This window comes from Rattus rattus, chromosome 3 (assembly GCF_011064425.1).
Source record: "Rattus rattus isolate New Zealand chromosome 3, Rrattus_CSIRO_v1, whole genome shotgun sequence".
In the NCBI taxonomy this organism is placed as follows: Eukaryota; Metazoa; Chordata; class Mammalia; order Rodentia; family Muridae; genus Rattus; species Rattus rattus.
This window is the reverse complement of record NC_046156.1, coordinates 83,964,346-83,985,902: the sequence shown is the minus strand read 5'-3', so window position 1 is coordinate 83,985,902 and position 21,557 is coordinate 83,964,346.

Sequence of the window (21,557 nt, the reverse complement as noted above, 5' to 3'; positions counted from 1 at the left end):
ATCATTAAAAGTTCATATGATACAAAGAGTATAATGAAGAAGATAGTTTATTAAAGAGTAAACTAAAATACATTCAGATGGAGAGAATGGACAATAGCTAATGGAACCATTAGAGTAGAGGACATTCTTACGAGCTGATAATGAAACATGGCCAAAGGAACAATGGAGAAAAAATACCCTCTGATATGGAAAGTGGACAGTGCTAGAACATACAACAGAAACAAGAGACTTCTTGAAGCAAGACTGGGCAACAGCCAGAGATAGCATCAGGCTAGTCTATGTTTTAAATGACTTTTATGTTATTTCTAAAGTCTCAAGAAATGTCATGTTCCTCTTGGGAATGTTCCACAGAATTAACTCTTAAGCCAGCGAGCAATGGTATATCTTTGCTTTTGACCAGAAAGCCAGTCCATAGATGGTAAACTTATGAACCCCTGGGAAGGTCAGGATGTTACATTTCTACTATTTGTCAGAGATTTGACTAAGAACCTATTCTTTTGAACCATAATTAGTCTTACAGTTTTACAGCCAAAAGAGGGAGGCATTGTAAACGACCTACATGACTATGATATCAAATTATCAAATGCCAAGAGTGACATTTGCCAATAGTGTCCTCTATTCTAAATATTGAAGCAGAATCATGGCTGTAATTCAGAACATAGAGCAAGGGTAGAATTCCAGCTATAAGAATGACAGCAGCAGCAACAACAACAAAATACTAACAATCCACTAACCTTATAGTTTCCCTCCCGAAAGGTAGATCTAAGTTAATTACTGCCATTCCTGAGAGAATCTGGACCCTCTAAGATGATTACTTCAGGATGCAGAATATAATCGTCACATCCATGGATGATTTCTGACTTTTAAAGTGGTATTACCTGTTCTTTGAGGCTTCAGTATTCCAGGAAAAAAGGGTGAATACAGGTCTGGGACAATGGCTTATTTTTGTGAGTAAGTACTGAAGAGGAATGCGATAGTTTGCTTATAGTGAATCAGAAGTCAGATTCAAAGTAAAACATAGAAAGTGAAAGCAGGGATGCAAGACAGCTATCTGAATTTTAGTTTGTGAATCCAAGTGAAAATCTAAAGGCCAGGTGCAGAAAGATGTTGTGAGAGACCAGGTCTTTTGGATTCAGACTCCAGTTTAGAGAACTTGGCCTAAGGTTAAAATTGAGTTAACTGTTTACATATTCAGTGAACTTGAAATCAGTCAAGTAGAAACAAAAGCACTATATAAAAGAATCAGCAAAACCAGGAGCTTTTTTTTTTTTTTTTTTTTTTTTTTGAGAAAAACAATGAGATACATAAACCCTTAACCAGAATAACCAGAGGGCAAAAGAGTGTATCCACATTAAAAATCAGAAATGTCCCAGCCCAGAGCTCCCTGCTCCCAAACCCCATGGGAGAGAAAGCTATTGCCCAGAAGTGTGCTCAATCTTGAGAGTGCAGGGCGGGAGAGACCACCACTTCTGCCCACCTTTGCCCACATCCCTGGCCCAAGAGGAAACTGTATAGTGCCTCTGGGCACAGGAAGATAGGAGTAGTCAAGCTACAGGAGCCCTGTGGGCCAGATTGCACCTGGATCTGAACGCACCTTGTCAAAGAGCTGTCTGCACTGAAATAATGTGTGAAGGAGAGCTAGACCTTCAGAGGGGCAGACACGCCTGGGAAACCAGAGGAGACTACTCTCTGGCTCTAGAGGAATTGCCTAGTGCCATTTGGTCCCCATGTGCACAAGGACCTAGGAGAAGTAGGGGCAAGTCCTTCTGGTTACTGCCCACAGGGACAGGTGAAAGACAGTGGACAGGAAAGACTGCACACCTGACAACAGTACACTCTGTTCCCATAACTGGCTGAAAGAAAACAGAAAAGCAGGTGTACAGCACTCCTGACACACAGGCCTATAGGACAGTCAAGCCACTGTCAGAAATAACAAAACAAGGTAACACCAGAGACAACCTGATGGCAAAAGGCAAGAGCAGGAACCCAAGCAACAGAAACCAAGACTACATGGCATCATCAGAGCCCAATTCTCCCAACAAAGCAAACACTGAATATCCAAACACACCAGAAGCAAGAATTAGATTTAAAATCACATTTTATCAAGATAATGGAGGACTTTAAGAAGGTCATAAATAACTCCCTTAAGGAAATACAGAACAACACAAGAAAACAGCTAGAAGCCCTTAAAATGGAAACACAAAAATCCCTTAAAGAACTACTGGAAAAAACAACAAAACAGGAGAAGGAAATGAACAAAACCATCCATGAGTTAAAAATGGAAATAGAAACAATAAAGAAAGCACAAAGGGAGACAAACCTGGAAATAGAAAACCTAGGGAAGAGATCAGGAGTCACCAATGTGAGCATCACCAATGGAATACAAGAGATAGAAGAAAGAAACTCAGGAGCAGAAGATTCCATAGAAATCGTTGACAAAATATAGTGTAAAACAGAAAAAGCTACTAGCCCAAAACATACAGGAAAACCAGGACACATGAGAAGATCAAACCTAAGGATAATATGTATAGAAGAGAGTGAAGACTCCCAAATCAAAGGACCAGCAAATATCTTCAACAAATTCATAGAGGAAAACTTCCCTAACCTAAAGGAATAAATGTCCAGAAACATACAAGAAGCCCATAGAACTCCAAATAGATTGGACTAGAAAAGAAACTCCCCCTGTCACATAATAGTTAAAACACCAAATGCACAAAACAAAGAAAGAATATTAAAATCAGTAAGGGAAAAAGGTCAAGTAACATATAAAGGCAGATCTATCAGAATTACACCAGAGTTCTCACCAGAGACTATGAAAGCCAGAGGATCCTGGACAGATATCATACAGATCGTAAGAGAACACAAATGCCAGCCCAGGTTCCTGTATCCTGAAAAACTCTCAATTAACATAGATAGAGAAACCAAGATATTCCATGACAAAACCAAATTTACACAAAATCTTTCTACAAATCCAGCTCTACAAAGTATAATAAAGGGTAAAGCCCAACACAGAAAGCAAGAAACACCCTAGAAAAAGCAAGAAACTAACCGTTTTGCAAGAAAACAAAGAGGAGATAAGCACACAATCATATCAAAGATACAAATACAAAGATATCAGGAAGCAACAATCACTATTCCTTAATATCTCTCAACATCAATGGACTCAATTCCTCAATAAAAAGACACAGATTAAAAACTGGATGTATAACAAGGACCGAGCATTTTGCTGCCTACAGGAAACACACCTCTGAGACAAAGACAGACTCTCCCTCAGAGTGAAAGGCTGGAAAACAACTTTCCAAGCAAATAGTCAGAAGAAGCAAGCTGAAGTAGCCATTCTAATTTCAAATAAAATTGATTATCAACTAAAAGTCATCAAAAAAGATAAGGAAGGACACTTCATATTTATCAAAAGAAAAATTCGCCAAGATGAACTCTCAATCCTAAATATCTATGCTCCAAATACAAGGGCACCTACATACATAAAAGAAACCTTACTAAAGCTCAAAGCACACATTGCACCTCATACAATAATAGTAGATTTCAACACCCCACTCTCATCAATGGACAGATCATGGAAACAGAAATTATACAGAGACTTAGACAGACTAAGAGAAGTCATGAAAGAAATTGACTTAACAGATATTTATAGAACATTCTATCCTAAAACAAAAGGATATACCTTCTTCTCACCACCTCATGGTACTTTCTCCAAAATTGACCATATAATTGGGAACAAAACAGGCCTCAACAGATACAGAAAGATAAAAATAATCCAATGCGTCCTATCAGACCACCACAGGCTAAAGCTGGTCTTCAATAATAAGGAAAGAATGCCCACATATGCATGGAAGTTGAACAATGCTCTGCTCAATGATAACCTGGTCAAGGAAGAAATGAAGAAAGAAATTAAAGACTTCTTAGAATTTAATGAAAATGAAGGTACAACATACCCAAACTTATGGGACACAATGAGAGCTTTGCTAGGAAGAAAACTCACAGCTCTCAGTACCTGCAGAAAGAAACAGCAGAGAATATATATCAGCAGCTTGACAGCAGACCTAAAAGCACTAGAACGAAAAGAAGGAAATAAACCCAGGAGGAGTAGAAGGCAGGAAATAATCAAACTCAGAGCTGAAATCAACCAAGTAGAAATAAAAAAAGACTATACAGAGAATTAATAAAACCAAAAGCTAGTTCTTTGAGAAAATAAACAAAATAAATAAACCCTTAGCCACACTAACTAGAAGACACAGAGAGTGTGTCCAACTTAACAAAATCAGAAATGAAAAGAAAGTTATAACAACAGAATCAGAGGAAATTCAAAAAATCATCAGATCCTACTACAATAGTTAATATTCAACAAAACTTGAAACTCTGGAGGAAATGGACATTATCCTAGACAGATACCTGGTACCGAAGTTAAATCAGGAACAGATAAACCATTTAAACAACCCCATAACTCCTAAAGAAATAGAAGCAGTCATTAAAAGTCTCCCAAACAAAAAAGCCCAGGTCCAGATGGGTTCAGTGCAGAATTCTATCAGACATTCATAGAAGACTTCAATAATATCCATATTATTCTACAAAATTGAAACACATGGAGCACTACCGAATTCCTTCTATGAAGTCACAATTACTCTTATACTAAACCACACAAAGGCCCAACAAAGAAAGAGAACTTCAGACGAATTTCTCTTATGAATATTGATACAAAAACACTCCAAAAAGTTCTTGCAAACTGAATCTAAGAACAGATCAAAACAACCATCCATCATGATCAAGTAGGCTTCATCCAAGGTATGTATGGATGGTTTAATATAAGGAAAACCATCAATGTAATCCACTATATGAACAAACTGAAAGATAAAAACCACATGATCATTTCATTATATGCTGAGAAAGCATTTGACAAAATTCAACACCACTTCATGATAAAAGTCCTGGAAAGAACAGGAATTCAAGGCCCATAACTAAACAGTAAAAGCCATATACAGCAAACCAGTAGCTAACATTAAACTAAATGGAGAGAAACTTGAAGCAATTCCATGAAAATCAGGGGCTAGACAAGGCTACACACTCTCTCCCTACTTATTCATTATAGTTCTCAAATTCCTATTCAGAGCAATCAGGAGATCAAAGGGATACAAATTGGAAAGGAAGACGTCAAAATATCACTATTTGCAGATGATATGACAGTATATTTCAGTGACCCCAAAAGTTCCACCAGACAACTACTAAACCTGATAAACACCTTCAGAAAAATGGCTGGGTATAAAATTAACTCAAATAAATCAATAGCCTTCCTCTACACAAAAGAGAAAAAAGCTGAGAAAGAAATAAGGGAAACGACACCCTTCATAATAGTCCTAAATAATATAAAATACCTTGGTGTGACTTTAACCAAGTAAGTGAAAGATCTGTATAATAAGAACTTCACGTCTCTGAAGAAAGAAATTGAAGAAGATATCAGAAGACGGAAAGATCTCCCATGCTCATGGATTGGCAGGATTAATACAGTAAAAATGGCCATTTCACCAAAAGCGATCTACAGATTCAGTGCAATCCCTATCAAAATATAAATCCAATTCTTCATAGAATTAGACAGAACAATTTGCAAGTTCATCTGGAATAACAAAAAACCCAGGATAGCTAAAACTATCCTCAACAATAAAAGGACTTCCAGAGGAATCACTATCCCTGAACTCAAGAAGTATTACAGAGCAATGGTCATAAAAAATAGTATGGTAGTGGTACAGAGACAGGCAGATGGACCAGTGGAACAGAATTGAAGATCCAGAAATGAACCCACACACCTATGGTCACTTGATTTTTGACAAAGAAGCCAAAACCATCCAATGGAAAAAAGATAGCATTTTCAGCAAATGGTGCTGGTTCAACTGGAGGTCAGCATGTAGAAGATGAAGTTCGATCCATTCTTATCACCCTGTACAAAGCTTAAGTCCAAGTGGATCAAGGACCTCCACATCAAACCAGATACACTCAAACTAATAGAAGAAAAAGTGGGGAAGAATCTCAAACACATGGGCACTGGACAAAATTTCCTGAACAAAACAAAACATCTTATGCTCTAAGATCAAGAATCAACAAATGACCTAGCTATAACTCTTTTAGGCATATACCCAAAAGATGCTCCAACATACAACAAAGACACATGCTCCACTATGTTCATAGTAGCCTTATTTATAGTAGCCAGTAGCTGGAAAGAACTCAGATCCCTTCAACAGAGGAATGGATACAGAAAATGTGGAACATCTACACAATGGCATACTACTCCGCTATCAAAAACAATGACTTTATTAAATTCATAGGCAAATGGATGGGACTGGAAAAATCATCCTTAATGAGGTAACCAATCACAGAGAAAAACACATGGTATGCACTCATTGATAAGTGAATATTAGCCCAAATGCTCGAATTACCTTAGATGCACAGAACACATGAAACTCAAGAAGAATGACCAAAATGGAGATGGTTTACTCCTTATTTGAAAGGGGAACAAGAATACCCTTAGGAGGGGATAGGGAGGCAAAGTTTAGAACAGAGGCTGAAGGAACACCCATTCAGAGCCTGCCCCACATGTGGCCCATACATATACAGCCACCAAACTAGATAAGATGGATGAAGCGAAGAAGTGCAGGCTGACAGGAACTGGATCTAGTTCTTTCCTGGGAGACACAGTCAGAATATGGCAAATACATAGGTGAATGCCAGCAGCAAACCACTGAACTGAGAATGGGACCCCCGTTGAAGGAATCAGAGAAAGCACTGAAAGAGCTGAAGGGGCTTCAGCTTCAATATAGAGAAACTGATCAGAAGAACTGAAATCTATTCACATAAAGTATTTGAAAGAGAGAGAGAGAGAGAGAGAGAGAGAGAGAGAGAGAGAGAGAGAGAGAGAGAGAGACCTTAGTATGCATCAGAATTAGCTCCTTGGTGGTGGTCTTCTTTTGGGCTCTAGAAATGCTTTCTGCACAACAGTTGGAAACACATATTTCAGTTTCTATTGATTAGTTGTCATCTGTGTAATGTTGACTGTACTAAATTTGAATCATCTTAAGCCAAGGATAAAACATATCCTAAATAATTAAATAAATACATTATAATATAATGGTATTATAATATAATGATATATGCTATAATAATTAATGTATAATGAATATCCTATTGAGAAAATAAAATATTCCTTTCCTTTCCTTTTGTTTTGTTATTCCAGCATACTCATCTTTAAAGCTATGTTTTTGAAATAGTATGAAATAGTCTCTTTCTAGCCATACAGGTAGAATTAAAAACATATTTTACTAAAAATTGTATGAGTGAGATATCAGTCATGTGTCACTCATTAGGGTTGATATGATTTTAGCCATTTTGTTACTGATCAGAGTCCAGTAGCATCTGCCAATATTTCTGGTTGTTATATCATAGGACAAACAATTTAACAGTGTACACATAGTAACATAATTTGTGGTTTTAGTTTATTAAAAATGAGAATGTATTTCCAAAGATGGAAATTGCCTAATGAGTTGGTGGGGGAATAGAAACACTCAATATGTCCTAGGCGTGAGATAGTGACATAGCACATACCTTCTTTTTTGTGTCTATATCTAGAACTTTTTCACCATCTTTGTTACATGTAGAGTAGGTTAAAAATAATTTCTAATTCTGTAGGTCAACTGGCTTCTTTCATGTTAACATTCATGTCACTCTCTCTACATCTCTATGTTATTGCCTCAATCAGAGTCTAGGAGTCAGACAACAAAATGGCTTGCTCTTTTGTCATCAACTAGCGAAATATTTATAATTCATTACTAAAATATTTCATTATTAGCCAGGCACCATACCAGGTACAAGGCACCAACAATTAGAAATAAACAAAACCACTTCTTTTTTTTTCAATAGGAATATATATTGGGAGGTAATTAAGAGAATGATTTGTTTATAACAGTAACATTCAGGCAGTTCTTAGTTATGAAACCTTAGTAATTCCACAGATTTAGGGATAAATTCTACATTCACAGCACATACATATTTTCTAAAAATTTTCTGAGGAAAATTTAAAAGTAAAATGAAGAAGAAGAACTTTACTGTGTTAAGAGGAAAAGAGAATATTCACACAAGTGTCAGTTTTTGAAGATTTTACAAAAAGATTCTGCAATATTTTAGAAAATTTTCTTTCTTATTAAAAAACATGATCATGATATATTATAATAAAAATATACATTTTCATGGAATATTATTAAATTTTACTGAGTCATTGTTTTATAGGTGCATCATTTATTCTGATACTTACTCTATGACCCCGCTTCATGGTGAAGAGCTCCTGAATCCTTCATATTCACTCTTTTAAATCTTTACTTTGATTGTAATGACAAGAGACTTTGTGTATTCTCTAGACTCACCAAAACCACAAAAGCTAGCAAAACAGAATAAATCCACAAATTCCTTTCCCTGAAGTAAATTTCTTCATACACACACACACACACACACACACACACACACACACACACACACACACACACACACACACCACATCAATTTCTAGATAGTACCAGCCACCTGATTTGTTTTCTCATCATCAAATATTTAATGGGTATTTATTTGCACATGTCAGATATTAGAATTAGAGAGGATACTGTGGGGAACACTATCATTGAGAACTATCATTGAACAGTATTTAAAAGAAATACTAATCATTATTCCTGGAATAAGAAAAAATAAATCTGTGAATGTAACATCCTGGCCTGGTGGTAGAGTTCATCTACTCAGAATCTGAGGCAGAAAGTTTGCAAAGTCAGTGACTGTCTTGGCTACAGTGTAGGTTTAAAGTCAATGTGCATACCTTAATGAGACCATATTATAAACTTTATCAAATAAATAAATAAAAGTAAAAGGGATTAATGGATAAAGCTCAGAGGTGAAAATCTTGCTTTGTAAGCACACGCCTCTGAGTTCAATCTTCAAAATCGCAGAATAGGAGGAAGAGGAAGAAAAATATGAAGAAGAAGAGCAAGAGAATCCAAAACAAAGGAGACGGTTGAAAGGGAAGCACATAGGCATGACAGAGGAAAGCACACACTGTGTAACTACTTGGCCAGTATTAGTCAGGCACAAAAGTAAACAGATTGGTATGCCTACAATTGAATAAACCTTTACTAATTTGTAAATATGATGAGTGAGAGTTGGCATGTGTGGTGGTTTGAATATGCTTGACCCCAGGAGTGGCACTATTTGCAAGAGTGGCCTTGTTGGAGGAAACACGTCACTGTGGGTGTGGGCTCTAAGACCATCCTTCTAGGTGCCTGGAAGCCAATCTTCTGTTTGACTTCAGAACAAGATGTTGAACTCTTAGCACTTCCTGCATCATGCCTGCCTGGGTGCTACCATGCTCCTGCCTTGATGATAATGGACCCAACTCTGAACCTGTAAGCTAACTCCAATTAAATGTTTTTCTTATAAGAGTTGCCTTGGTCATGGTGTCTGTTCATAGTAGCAAAACCCTAAGACAGTGTGTGAGGGATGTGCTGTCTCAACTTCCTCTCAGTATTCAGATCTTAATGTACAATAAATGTTACTCAGATTTTGCTTTATGCCTTGAGTCTTATCATGTATCATTCCTCCATCCCACTTAAGCCCCAGAAATCCACACCTCAAATGGCAGATTGTAATTATATAAGGAAGCTGTATTTTTATCAACTTGGTATTATGAAATCATTCTGACTTATATTTAATCATCTTATACTAGCTCCATATCTGAATGACTGCCCCATTTGTTTACTCATGTAGTGGCTTTCTTGTGTTTTTTACCCAGAGAGATGAGCTTTGTTTGTGAGTAAACTTTCTAATTTATCCAGAAATTCCTCTTTTCTTTCAATATCATGCTGAAAATAATTCCTTTACCAACGTGCTAATGAATAAGGGTAAAGCCCACTTAGTCGGCTTTTTAAATGGCATCCTGTTTCTTCTTCATAGATGAACAAATATTACCATTAATTGCTACAGACAGGTAAAGAAAATAAGCAGTTGGGAATCACATTTGAATTTGTAACAGAAAGAATTCATGCACCTAACATAAGTAAATCAAAAATGAGAATGGAAGCCAGTACACTGTAACAAGTACTGGACAAGACAAGGGACTTGAAACAAATCACTTCAATGTGCACCTTACTTTCTAAAAGTAATGGATGAGTTAGGCTAAATACTTATCTTCCATAAAACAAGCAAGCCATCATTAATGATAATTTATCATCTATTAATATAGTACACCTCTTCTGAGGAATTTAATGCTATCTCTATATTTTTGTCGGTATGGAAATGTATTCACATTTATTTAAAAAACATTCATTATTCCTCAAATACATCAAAGTACTTTATAGTCTGTTTTATCATGCACTGCCAATTTACACGGCATAGTTAGCAATACAGAAAAGTAACCTATATGTATTTTAGCACACCTGTGATAACTGCTAGAATAATGTGCACGTATGGTCAGAGCAATGGAAGTGACAGGCAGAGGCTGATTTTAGGATTAATTGAAAATCTTCAATCAGTCTAAGAAGTTTATTTTCTAAAATGAGCTTCACTGTGGTTACAGAGGATAAATTAATTATTTCAGTAATGAACAAGTTGAATTAACTATCCACTATTAAAACAAAATTTTGACAAAACTGGTAGTAGAGATGCAGTTTGAATACCTAAAAGCTTAGTAAGCATTTGCTTCTCACTCCCCGCACCCTCTCCCCCAATCTGTATATAGGAGCACCCATCTTGCTCCTATAATTGAAATTGAGTATGTAAACGAGACCATTCTTGTTATTCAATTAAAATAAAGAGCAGAGATGCCACAGGGGAAAATGTTCACAATGAAAAGAGTTGTTCTGAGAATAATTGCTTTTGGTGTGATTTTGTTTTCTTTTGGTTTGGTTTTAAAAGTAATTAAACCGCACAGCTAATAGGAAACTGCTGGGTGATAAAGGACGGCTACCAGTGCTTACCATGGGTTCTCACATGAAAGGAATCAACTACTCCAGACCTAAAGGTGGGCACAAATTTGTCTTTGCACAAATTCCTTAACTTTTCTTCCTTAGGCATGCATGCCTGAGGCCGTTGTAGTGTCCTTGTGTGATCTAGAAATAAAATCTAAAATTTGTATTTCTAGAAATTAAAATCAGTCAGACTTGGAGATGTGTGGCTTTGTTTTTATACTTTTTAGCATATAGGTTTTTATGCATCTAATAAAGATTTAAGGACATATCACAGAGGACATAACTGAGAAGACAAAATCCTAACCAGAGAAAGAGGAACACTCCTCCATTACTGGTGGTATTGCAAACTGGTACAAACACTCTGGAAATCAATGGAGGTTCCTCAGAAAATTGGAATTGGGCCTACCTAAGGACCCAGAAATATCACTCTTGGGAATATACCCATAAGATGCCTCACCATGCCACAGGGCCACATGTTCCACTATGTTCATAGAGACTTTATTTGTGATAGCCAGAAGCTGGAAACACCCAGATATCCCAGGACAGCAGAACGGATAGCCATTGAGAATGAGGACAGACTGAGTTTTGCAGGCAAATGGACGGAACTAGAAAATAAAATCATTAGTGAAGTAACTCAGACCCGAAAGACATGCACTGTATATTAATTAGATGCATTTTGATGCTAATTCTGCTTTCCCAACAGGGGCTACCTGAGATGAGGAGGAATCATGCACTCAAGTGACTACCTATGAACCTTCCCTAATGAATAAAGATTTCTAGGAACCAATCACTGGGAGAGGAATAGGAGGGACTTCCAGGTCTGAGAGGGCAAGAGGAGAGGCAGAAAAAAGGACTTGCTTTTGGATGGGGCAAACTTGGGGGAGAACGTGTAGCGAAATAGAGTTTCCTGGTTTAGATTGCCACTAATCACCACAGGAGGATTTAATTGAGAATGGCTTACAAATTAGGATAATAGTTGCTGGTCCCAGCAACTGAATTACTGTGGGTTCTAAAATAAGTTTGTGTGGCGTTTTCCTCCACGAAGCGACTCTACAGAGTTCCACAGAAAGGTTAGGTGGTGGGGCACGCCAGCCAGCCAAGCAATTCGGATGCATGGAGCTAGTGTGGCAATTACCCGCCATGGGAAATTTCAGAGCCCTGGGTTGGAGAGTTTGCCAAGATGAGACCAGGCCAGGCACGCTGGTGCCTGGGTGCTTGGAGGCCTTGGAGGCTGCAAGACCACAAGGGGCCAGAGAGTAGCAGGAGTTAGGGTGTTAAAACTAAATACTAAAGTATTTCCTGCTATATAATAGAGATAACTGAGAAGACAAAATGCTAACCAAACCCAAAACAGTTCAAGAATAATACATTTTATGTTGGTCTGCTTTTCATGGCTCTCATTCAATATTACAATCTTAAGTAATTGTTCTTTTACATTAAAAAGTTTGATTTATTTTTCAAACTTGTAATTCCACAATTTAACTTACACTAATTTGTGATAAATAATTTACATTGTTTATTTTTATCTTCTGTCTAAAAGCGTTTTCTCTGCATGTATGTATGTACACGATGTGTATGTCTGATATCCACAAAGATAAGAGGAGAGCAGATTCCGTGGAACTGTAGCTATGGATGGCTGTAAACTAGATTTGGGTGCTAGAAACAAACCTGGGTCGTCTGAAAGAGCAACAAATACTCTTAAGTGCTGAGCCACCTCTTGAGGCTCTAAATTTAAATTTTATAGTGACTTGCTCAAGATTATTTCTAAAATATTATCTTCTTTTAATATTTCAAATGTCCAGATATATCCTGAAAAAAGAAATTTCAGTGACAAATGTGGGTGTGTTAACTCAAGCCTATAGTCTCAATGCTTCTGAGCATACATTTAAGGCCAACATGGGCTACGTAGTAAGTTCTAGACCAGCCTAGGCTACAGAAGGAAACTCTTTAAAAAACAAAACAAATAGACAAACAAAAGGAAATGCTAATGACAGAACAATAAAACTGAGCTCCTGGGTGGTGTCCTTCATGTAAATGTACTTTTTAAAAAATTTTTAAATATCTCATTTTTTAATTATAAACATAGTTATACGTGCATGCCTTTCTACATAAGTTTGTCTCTTTTTAAACAAGTTCGTGTTAAGAAAATATTTTCACTCCTTTTTTTCTTATTTGACTATATTTTTAGTCTGCTGAAGCAGAATCTATCCATTCCATAAGACTTTGTTAACTGCCTGATAAGATTCTGCCATTGCCACCAATTGAACAACCCACAGCTCAGGAAAGTAAATAGAACCATTTTTCTGTGGTTGTAAGTTATAATTTTATAGCAGATAAGCCACAAGTGACTAATTCTTAAGCTACACAAGAAGGATTTTGCATGTACTTAGTGGGATTGAGACTCCCAATTGGCCACTGAGAATAATATAAACTATCAGTTATAATGTTCCTTAATGTAATATTGTATTAACTTTATACTGTGTCTAGAGGGACCTGGCAGATGGAAACTATATTTTTGTAAAAAAAATTATAATTGTTCTTTAATAAGTATTTCTATAGTTTAATAAGAAAAATAATATATCTTTTAGATCACTCTTTTCTACAGAAATGTACTTTTAAGAATATATATATATTTTTTGGTAATGAATGCCATGCAGTTGTGAATGCCTTACACATCATTTTAAATGGCGCAGTGTACTTCAGCAGACTTAACCATTGTGGAAACTTACAAGCATTGTCAGACTTGCCCAGTGTTGAAGCCTGATGTCTCCTTTCTCATGGGACACTTGAGATTCCTGAGGCATTACCTGTGACAGCAGCAGCTGTTTCTTTTTTCACAATTGTCGTTTACTTAATGAAAAAATAATAATATAATTTATTTGCAATGTTTTTCCATGTAATAGTTTTCATCCAGTACTGAGCTCATTAAATATATGACGAAGATGAAATTTTGGTTACAATAAAGCTGTTCAATAGGACACTGAGCTGTGGTGAGTCCCAGGTATGATTTTTATTGCATGGATTTCCTTAATTGTGATATACTTTGGGAATTGTCACACTGTAATGTCTCCTCATCTTGAATGTCCATAGATAAGCAGTCTGTACTTCCAACCAGGTTACACAAATGCAAACCACCATCCTGTGTGTGTTTCTACTAGTTTCTTTAAAAAGCTTCCCTAATAGAAATTAAACTATGTGTCTCATAAAAATGAATACAAGAGCAGTCTTGAGGGAGGTTGAATGTGATGTTAAAATAGGTGGAAAAGAGAGATATGAAACATTAAGAAACAAAATAGATAATGCCTGGGTATTAAGGTGGGAGTGGGTGGGTGGGAGTAGGAGCAATCATAGAAGCAGGGAAGGAGGATGGGAGAGGGGGTTTAGGGGATAACATTGGAAATGTGAATACATAGAAACATATAATAAAAATAAAATTAAAAAGTGACTATTTATTGAAAAGAAAAGAGAAAAAGAAAATATTGACATGACTACGGATTTTGAAGTTGTTAATCTGATGTTCAATAGAAGGATTAATTAATATGCTAATGGTTAAAATTTCTGGCTTACATTAAGGATCTATCTCAGTCAATTTATTATAAATTGAAAATTTCCAGGCTTAAATATGTATTTGATACTCTAGGCCTATCAAATACCTTGACATTCCCAATGCAGAAGATGGTAGAACATACTTACTTACTATCATGCCCACTTGGCTTCCTAGGAGCCATGACTCTGTCACTGCAAAAGTTGTCATAATCTCGAAAAGCGAAAATGTCAAAATTTAAAGTAATTTTTTAATTGACTGAGTATCATTCTGAGCCATCATGAGATGAAAACACATAAACAAATTTGGGGACTGCAGCATTGCTTCTTTACTGACCCTCCAGTACTTCATGCTTTGGAAATTTTCTTCTTCCTGGAGCGTTGCTTCTTTTCTCATTCACTGTTTTCTTTTTAGGTTTTTCTAACATTGATGCTATTAAAGGATATGGTAATTTCTCAATTCATATTCAAATTATGATCATTGTGGTTTACAAGTCTACATGTCATCTTTATATTAATATTCTTGGCTAATATGTCCAAATGCAAAAATTTTTGAGAGCTTAATTCAAACATATAGTCAACTACTTCTTTCTCATCATCCTGTGTACATAAAGTAGTCATTCTGGAGCCAATATATCCAAATTATAAATCTTCCGGTTCCCATTTCCCTATTCAACACTAACTACCACATCCATCTGTACTAAGAGCCTTGCCTCATCCTGACAAAATCCAACAAATTTCCCAAACTAATAAGCAAGCAACTCATTCTTGAGTCCCTTTTGCTTTCAATATTTATATATAAGCCAGCAGTCAACTCCATTAGTTCTACTTTCAAATATTCTTAGAGTCCTGTTATTTCTCCTATCTTCTGCATGATTTGCTTTAGAATGTTCATTATATTTCCCTTTTTGCTGGTGCAATTTTTTGTATCCCAAATGAAACATTTTCTTTCACGCTTTGACTATAAAATTTCTTCAAAACAAAGTCTCATACTACCCCCTAAAGTGCAATTTTTAAGAGTATACTAGCCATATAGTTCTGCTAATCAAAATTTTCAATGGTTTTACATTCCACTCAATCAAATGAAGTTTCACAGCTTGTAGTAATCCTAGTTCCTCATTGCCTCCCTCCTTATCTCAGCTCCAGTCTTACATAGATTGTTTTCACCTGAAATTATTTACAGGGGAAATAATACTGATTGATGCACCATATCAGAAATCTTTTTCTGGCTTAAATTGCATCCTAACTTTGCTAATGGTGTTGCTCAAATTTTGGTTTCTCAGTAAAGCTCATTGAGCAACTGAAACAAACTCTCCTGAATGAAACAATGGGGCAAAGAAGGAAAGCAAAAGTAGTAACATCAACCAAGAAAGAGTGTCTGGATACTATAATCAAAACAAGGCCATTTAAAAATAAATCAATTAATCGGATTTAGCATAGTAAACAACTTGTTTTTAATCTCAGAACAAATTCAATCTCTGCTGGTAAATGAGAAAGCCATTATATATACAACCTTTGTCTTTATATCACGTTTTCATATAAGCCCTATACCACAAATTTTAAAGATCATAATGTCCTCAATATGACCAATATTTTGTTTTTATTATTTGGGAATTTCTGACATGTATATGTGTTTTGATCTAGTTCTCTTCCAATCCCTTCCTCTCAAGTTTCTCCCTTACTCTCATTGTTATTCCTTCTTAAATTTAAAAGCTTAAAAAAAACTAACTAAAAAATCTACTGAATTCTCTTATTCCTGCCTTTACGAACTTCGGGATAGAGCCATCTACTAGAGCAGGGATACCCTCTCTTCCCTGAAAACTGTCTTTTTCATTTCCAGCAGCCATCAATTATCAATAGCTACAGCTAGAAGTAGGACTTAAAGAACATCCTTTCCTCCTTGTTTGGACTGGTCTCATTTTACTATGTTGTGAATGCTGACCAGCTGTGGGCTCTGCAGTAAATAGAAACTTCTCTGAAAATACTTGAGGATATGTAGTAATCTATGGATATAATGACAAATCTTTAGGAGTCAGCTTAATCCTATAGCTGTTAGATTCTTTTCTAGAGCTGATGACCCATCTAGAAGTATGTTCTTATTCTAATAACAGAGCTGAGCTTGATTTTCTTGTAGAACAGGGTTTAAATCCAGTCCAAAAATATTTCTTTCTCCTCTAACATTTAATCCACTATTGATTCAATGAGTTTATCTTTCTAGGAGCTGGTAGTGTTCAAATCTGGTTAAAATTGTTGATTGTGTTTCTCCTCCAGTGCCATGCATAATACCTTCTATTATAAGAAAACTAAACTGAAAGGTAAGTGGAAACTTGATAATTTCCATGTTCTATGACTCAGGTCTTCAGCAATAATATCTTACCATCAAGTTTAGGAAAGTACCAAAGAGGAGCAATGGCAAGAGCCCGCAATATTTGGACATGTCTATGTAGCTCCACTGGCCAAAACCTCCACAACAGGTTACTCATACCTGGGTCTGGGCTTTTAGTTGATAGTCTATGGTATCTGTGAAAGACAATGTCCTATAGCAAATCATCCTCTATTTAGGGTATCTCCCTTAAAATTTTTGTGTATATTAATCTATAAGTATACGATATATGACATCATATATCATATATATGTATATATGTACCTGATGTATATTAGAGGAACAGCTAAAGTAGTAGTAGCTTTCGTGTGTCTTTTGAAGAGGTCTTTGCACTAGGTTATATTTCCTCATACTCCTTTCTTCTTTCTTTCTTTCTTTCTTTCTCTCTCTACTTCTTTCTTTCTTTCTTAAAATTTTTCATTGGTTATTTTGTTTGTTTATATTTCAAATGCTGTCCTACTTTCTGGTTTCCCATCCGAAAACCACCCATTCCACTCCCTACCCCTGTCTCCATATGGATGCTCCCACACCCACACACTCACTCCTATTCTACTGCCTCAGCATTCCAACATAGGTGCATAAAGCCTTCACAGGACCAAGGACTTCCTCTCCCATTGATGCCAACCAAGCAAAGCCATCCTCTGCTACATATGCATCTGCAGTCATTGTTCCCTCCATGTATATTCTTGGTTGGTGATTTAGTCCCTGGGAGCTCTGGTGGGGTCTGGTTGGTTGATATTGTTGCTCTTCCTATGGGGTTGCAAATCCCTTCATCTCCTTCAGTCTTTGCCCTAACTCTTCCATTGTGGTCCCTGTGCACAGTGCAATGGTTATATGCAAGCGTCCTCAACTATATTGGTAAGGTTCTGACAGAGCTTCTCAGGAGACATGCATATTGGGATCCTATCAGCAAGCACTTCTTGGCATCAGCAAGCGTCTGCGTCTGATGACTGCATATGGGATGGATCCCCAGATGAGGTAGTCTCTGATGCCCTTTCCTTCAGTCTCTGTTCCACGATTTGTCCCCATTCTGCACTGAAATTTTGTGAAGAGTAGGTGTGCCTAACCTCTGGATATAGTCTCTACCAGGTCTCTCTTGCCTTTGTTGTGTATTACTTGCCTTTGGGTCCTGGAAACCTCTTGTTCTTCTGTTATCTGGGACTTTCTGGTAGCCACCACCAGTTCCCCATCTTCCAGTGCTGCACACCTCTATTCAATATCCTGACCCTGTGTACATCTCACCCATCTACTCCCATAGCTAAACCTGCCCTCCTTTTTTTCTCTTCCCATCCTCTCTTCCTCTCAAGTCCCTCCTACTATCAACATCTCATGATTATTTTGATTCTTCTTCAAAGTAGGACTGAAGCACCCACATTTTGGTCTTACTTTTTCTTGACCTACATATGATCTGCAAGTTTTACAGTGGGTATTCCAAGATTTATTTTTTCTAATAGCCACTTTTCAGTGAGTACATACCACATGTGTTCTTTTGTGACTGGGTTACCTCACTCAGAATGTTAATTTTTAGTTCCATCTGTTTGCCTGTGAATTTTATGAAGTTATTGCTTTTAATAGCTGAGTAATACTCCATTGTATATATGTACCACATTATCTGTATTTATTCCTCTGTTGCAGGGCATCTGGATTCTTTCTAGCTGCTGGCTATTATAGATAAGTCTGCTATGAAAATAGTGGCACATGTTCCCTTGTTATATGTTGGAGCATCTTTTGGGTATATATCTAGTAGTGATATAGCTGAGTCCTCAGATAGAACTATCTCCAATTTTCTGAGGAAACACCAGTCTTATTTCCAGAGTGCTTGTATCAGCTTGCAACTCCACCAGCAATGGAAGAGTGTTTCTCTTTCTCTACATCCTTGCCAGCATCTGAGTTTCTTATCTTAGCTATTCTGAATGGTGTAAGGTAGAATCCCAGGGTTGTTTTGATTTGCATTTCCTCATGACTAAGAATGTTGAACATTTCCTTATATGTTTCTAAGCCAAGTGAGATTTTTTCAGTTGAGAATTCTCTGTTTAGCTAGTTACCCCATTTTTTAATAAGGCTGTTTGGTCCTCTGTAGTCTAATTTCTTGAGTTCTTTGTATATATAGGATATTAACCCTCTATTGGATGTAGGGTTAGTCAAGATCTTTTCCCAATCTGTGGGTCGCCATTTTGTCCTATTGACAGTTTCCTTTGCCTCACAGATTTTTTTTTAATTTTATGAGGTCCCATTTCTCTATTGCTTATCCTAAAGTATAAGCCATTGGTGTTCTGTTCAGGAAGTTTTCCCCTGTGCCTAAATATTCCATGCTCTACCCTACTTTCTATTATATTAGATTCAGCATTTCTGGTTTTATGTCAATGTCCTTGAACATTGAGCTTTGTAAAAGGAGATAAAAATGGATCAATTTCAATTCTTCTACATGCAGACCATCAGTGAACCAGACATTTGTTGAATAGGCTGTGTTTTTTCCCACTGGATGGTTTTAACTTCATTGCAAAGATCAAGTGACCATAGGTATCTGGTTCATTTTTGAGTCTTCAACTCTGTTCCATTCATCTACTTGCCTGTTTCTGTTCCAGTACCATGCATTTTTATCACTATTACTCTATAATATAGCTTGAGGTCTGGGTTAATCATTCCCAGAGAAATTCTTTTATTGTTGAGGACAGTATTAGCTATTCTGGGTTTTTGGTTATTCCAAATGAATTTGAACATTGCTCTTTCTAAGTCTATGAAGAATTGAGTTGAAATTCTGATAGGGATTGCATTGGATAAGATAGTCATTTTTACTATATTAATCCTACCAATCCATGAGCATTGGAGATCGCTCCATCTTCTGAGGTGCTCCTCAACTTTTTCTGCAGGGATTTGAAGTTCTTTACATACAGATCTTTCACTTGCTTGGTTAAAGGCACACCAAGGTATTTTATATAATTTGTGTCTCTTGTGAAGGGTGCTGTTTCCCTAATTTCTGTCCCATTCTTAATCCTCTGACTAGAGGAAGGCTGCTGGTTTGTTAGAATTAATTTTATATATAGTCAATATGCTGACGTTGTCTATGAGCTATAGAAGTTCTCTCCTAGCATTTTTGGGGTTGCTTCTGTATACTATCACATCATCTGCAAATAGTGATATCTTAACTTCCTTCCTCCCAAATTGTATCCCTTTGTTCTCCTTTTTTTTTTTTTTTTTTTTTTTTTTTTGTCTAATTGCTCTAGCTAGGACTTCAAGTACTATATTGAATAGGTGGGGCAGCCCTGTCTTGTCCATGATTTTAATGGGATTGCTTCAAGTTTTTCTTCATTTTGTTTGATGTTGGCTACTGGTTTGCTATATATTTCTTTTATTATATTTACGTATGTACCTTGAATTCCTGATCTCTTTGGTACTTTTAACATGAATGGATGTTGTATTTTGTCAAAGCCTTTTTCAGCATCTAGTGAGATAATAATATGAATTTTTCTTTGAGTTTGTTTATATAGAAGAATACAAAGATGGATTTCCATGTATTGAATCATACTTGCATTCCTGGGATGAATCATGATGGATGATTGTTTTCATGAGTTCTTGGATTCAGTTTGGGAGAATTTTATTGAGTATTTTTACATCGATATTCATAAGGGAATTTGGTCTGTAGTTCCCTTTCTTTTTTGGATCTTTTTCTGGTTTAGGTATCAGTGTAATTGTGGCTTCATAAGAAGAAACTGGGTAGTGTTCCTTCTGTTTCTATTCTATGGAAATAGTTTGAGAAGTATTGAAATTAGATCTTCTTTGAAGGTCTGATAGAATTCTGCACTAAAACCATGTGGCCCTGGGAATGATTGACTCATTGGCTGATTTTTATGGTTGGGAGATTTCTAATGGCTTCTTCTATTCCTTGCATACACTTGGCTGTTTAGATCCTGATTTATCTTTGGTACCTGGTATCTATCTGGAATATCATCCATTTCATCTAAGTTTTCCAGTTTGGTTAAAAATAAACTTTTATAATGGGATCTGATTTTTTTTTAATTTCCTGGGTTACTCTTGCTATGTCTCCCTTTTTGTTCCTAATTTTGTCAATTTGGATATTGTTCCTGTGCCCTCTGATTAGTCTGGTTAAGGGTTTATCATTTTTGTTGATTTTCTGAAAGAACTACCTCCTAGTTTCTTGATTCTTTGTATAGTTTCTTTGTTTCAACTTGGTTGATTTCAACCCTGAGTTTGATTATTTCTGCCACCTCCTCCTTTTGGGTGTATTTGCTTTTTCTTTCTTGTTGTTCTAGAGCTTTCAGATGAGCTGCTAGTGTATGATCTTTTCAATTTCTTTATGGAAGCACTCAAGGCTATGAGTTTTCCTCTTAGCACTGCTATCATTGTGTCCCACAAGATTGGATATGTTGTGATTTTATTTTCATTGAATTCTAAAAAGTCTTCTTTTTTCTTTCTTCCTTTCTCTTTTCCTTCCTTCTTCCTCCCTCCTTTCCTCGCCCCCCTCTTATATCTTTTCTGACGAAGTTATCTTGAATAGACAGTTGTCCAGCTTCCACATCTTTGTGTGCTTTCTGTTGTTTTTGTTGCTATTGAAGACCAACCTAAGTCCTGGTGTTCCAATATTACATGAGATTAATTCAATGTTCTTT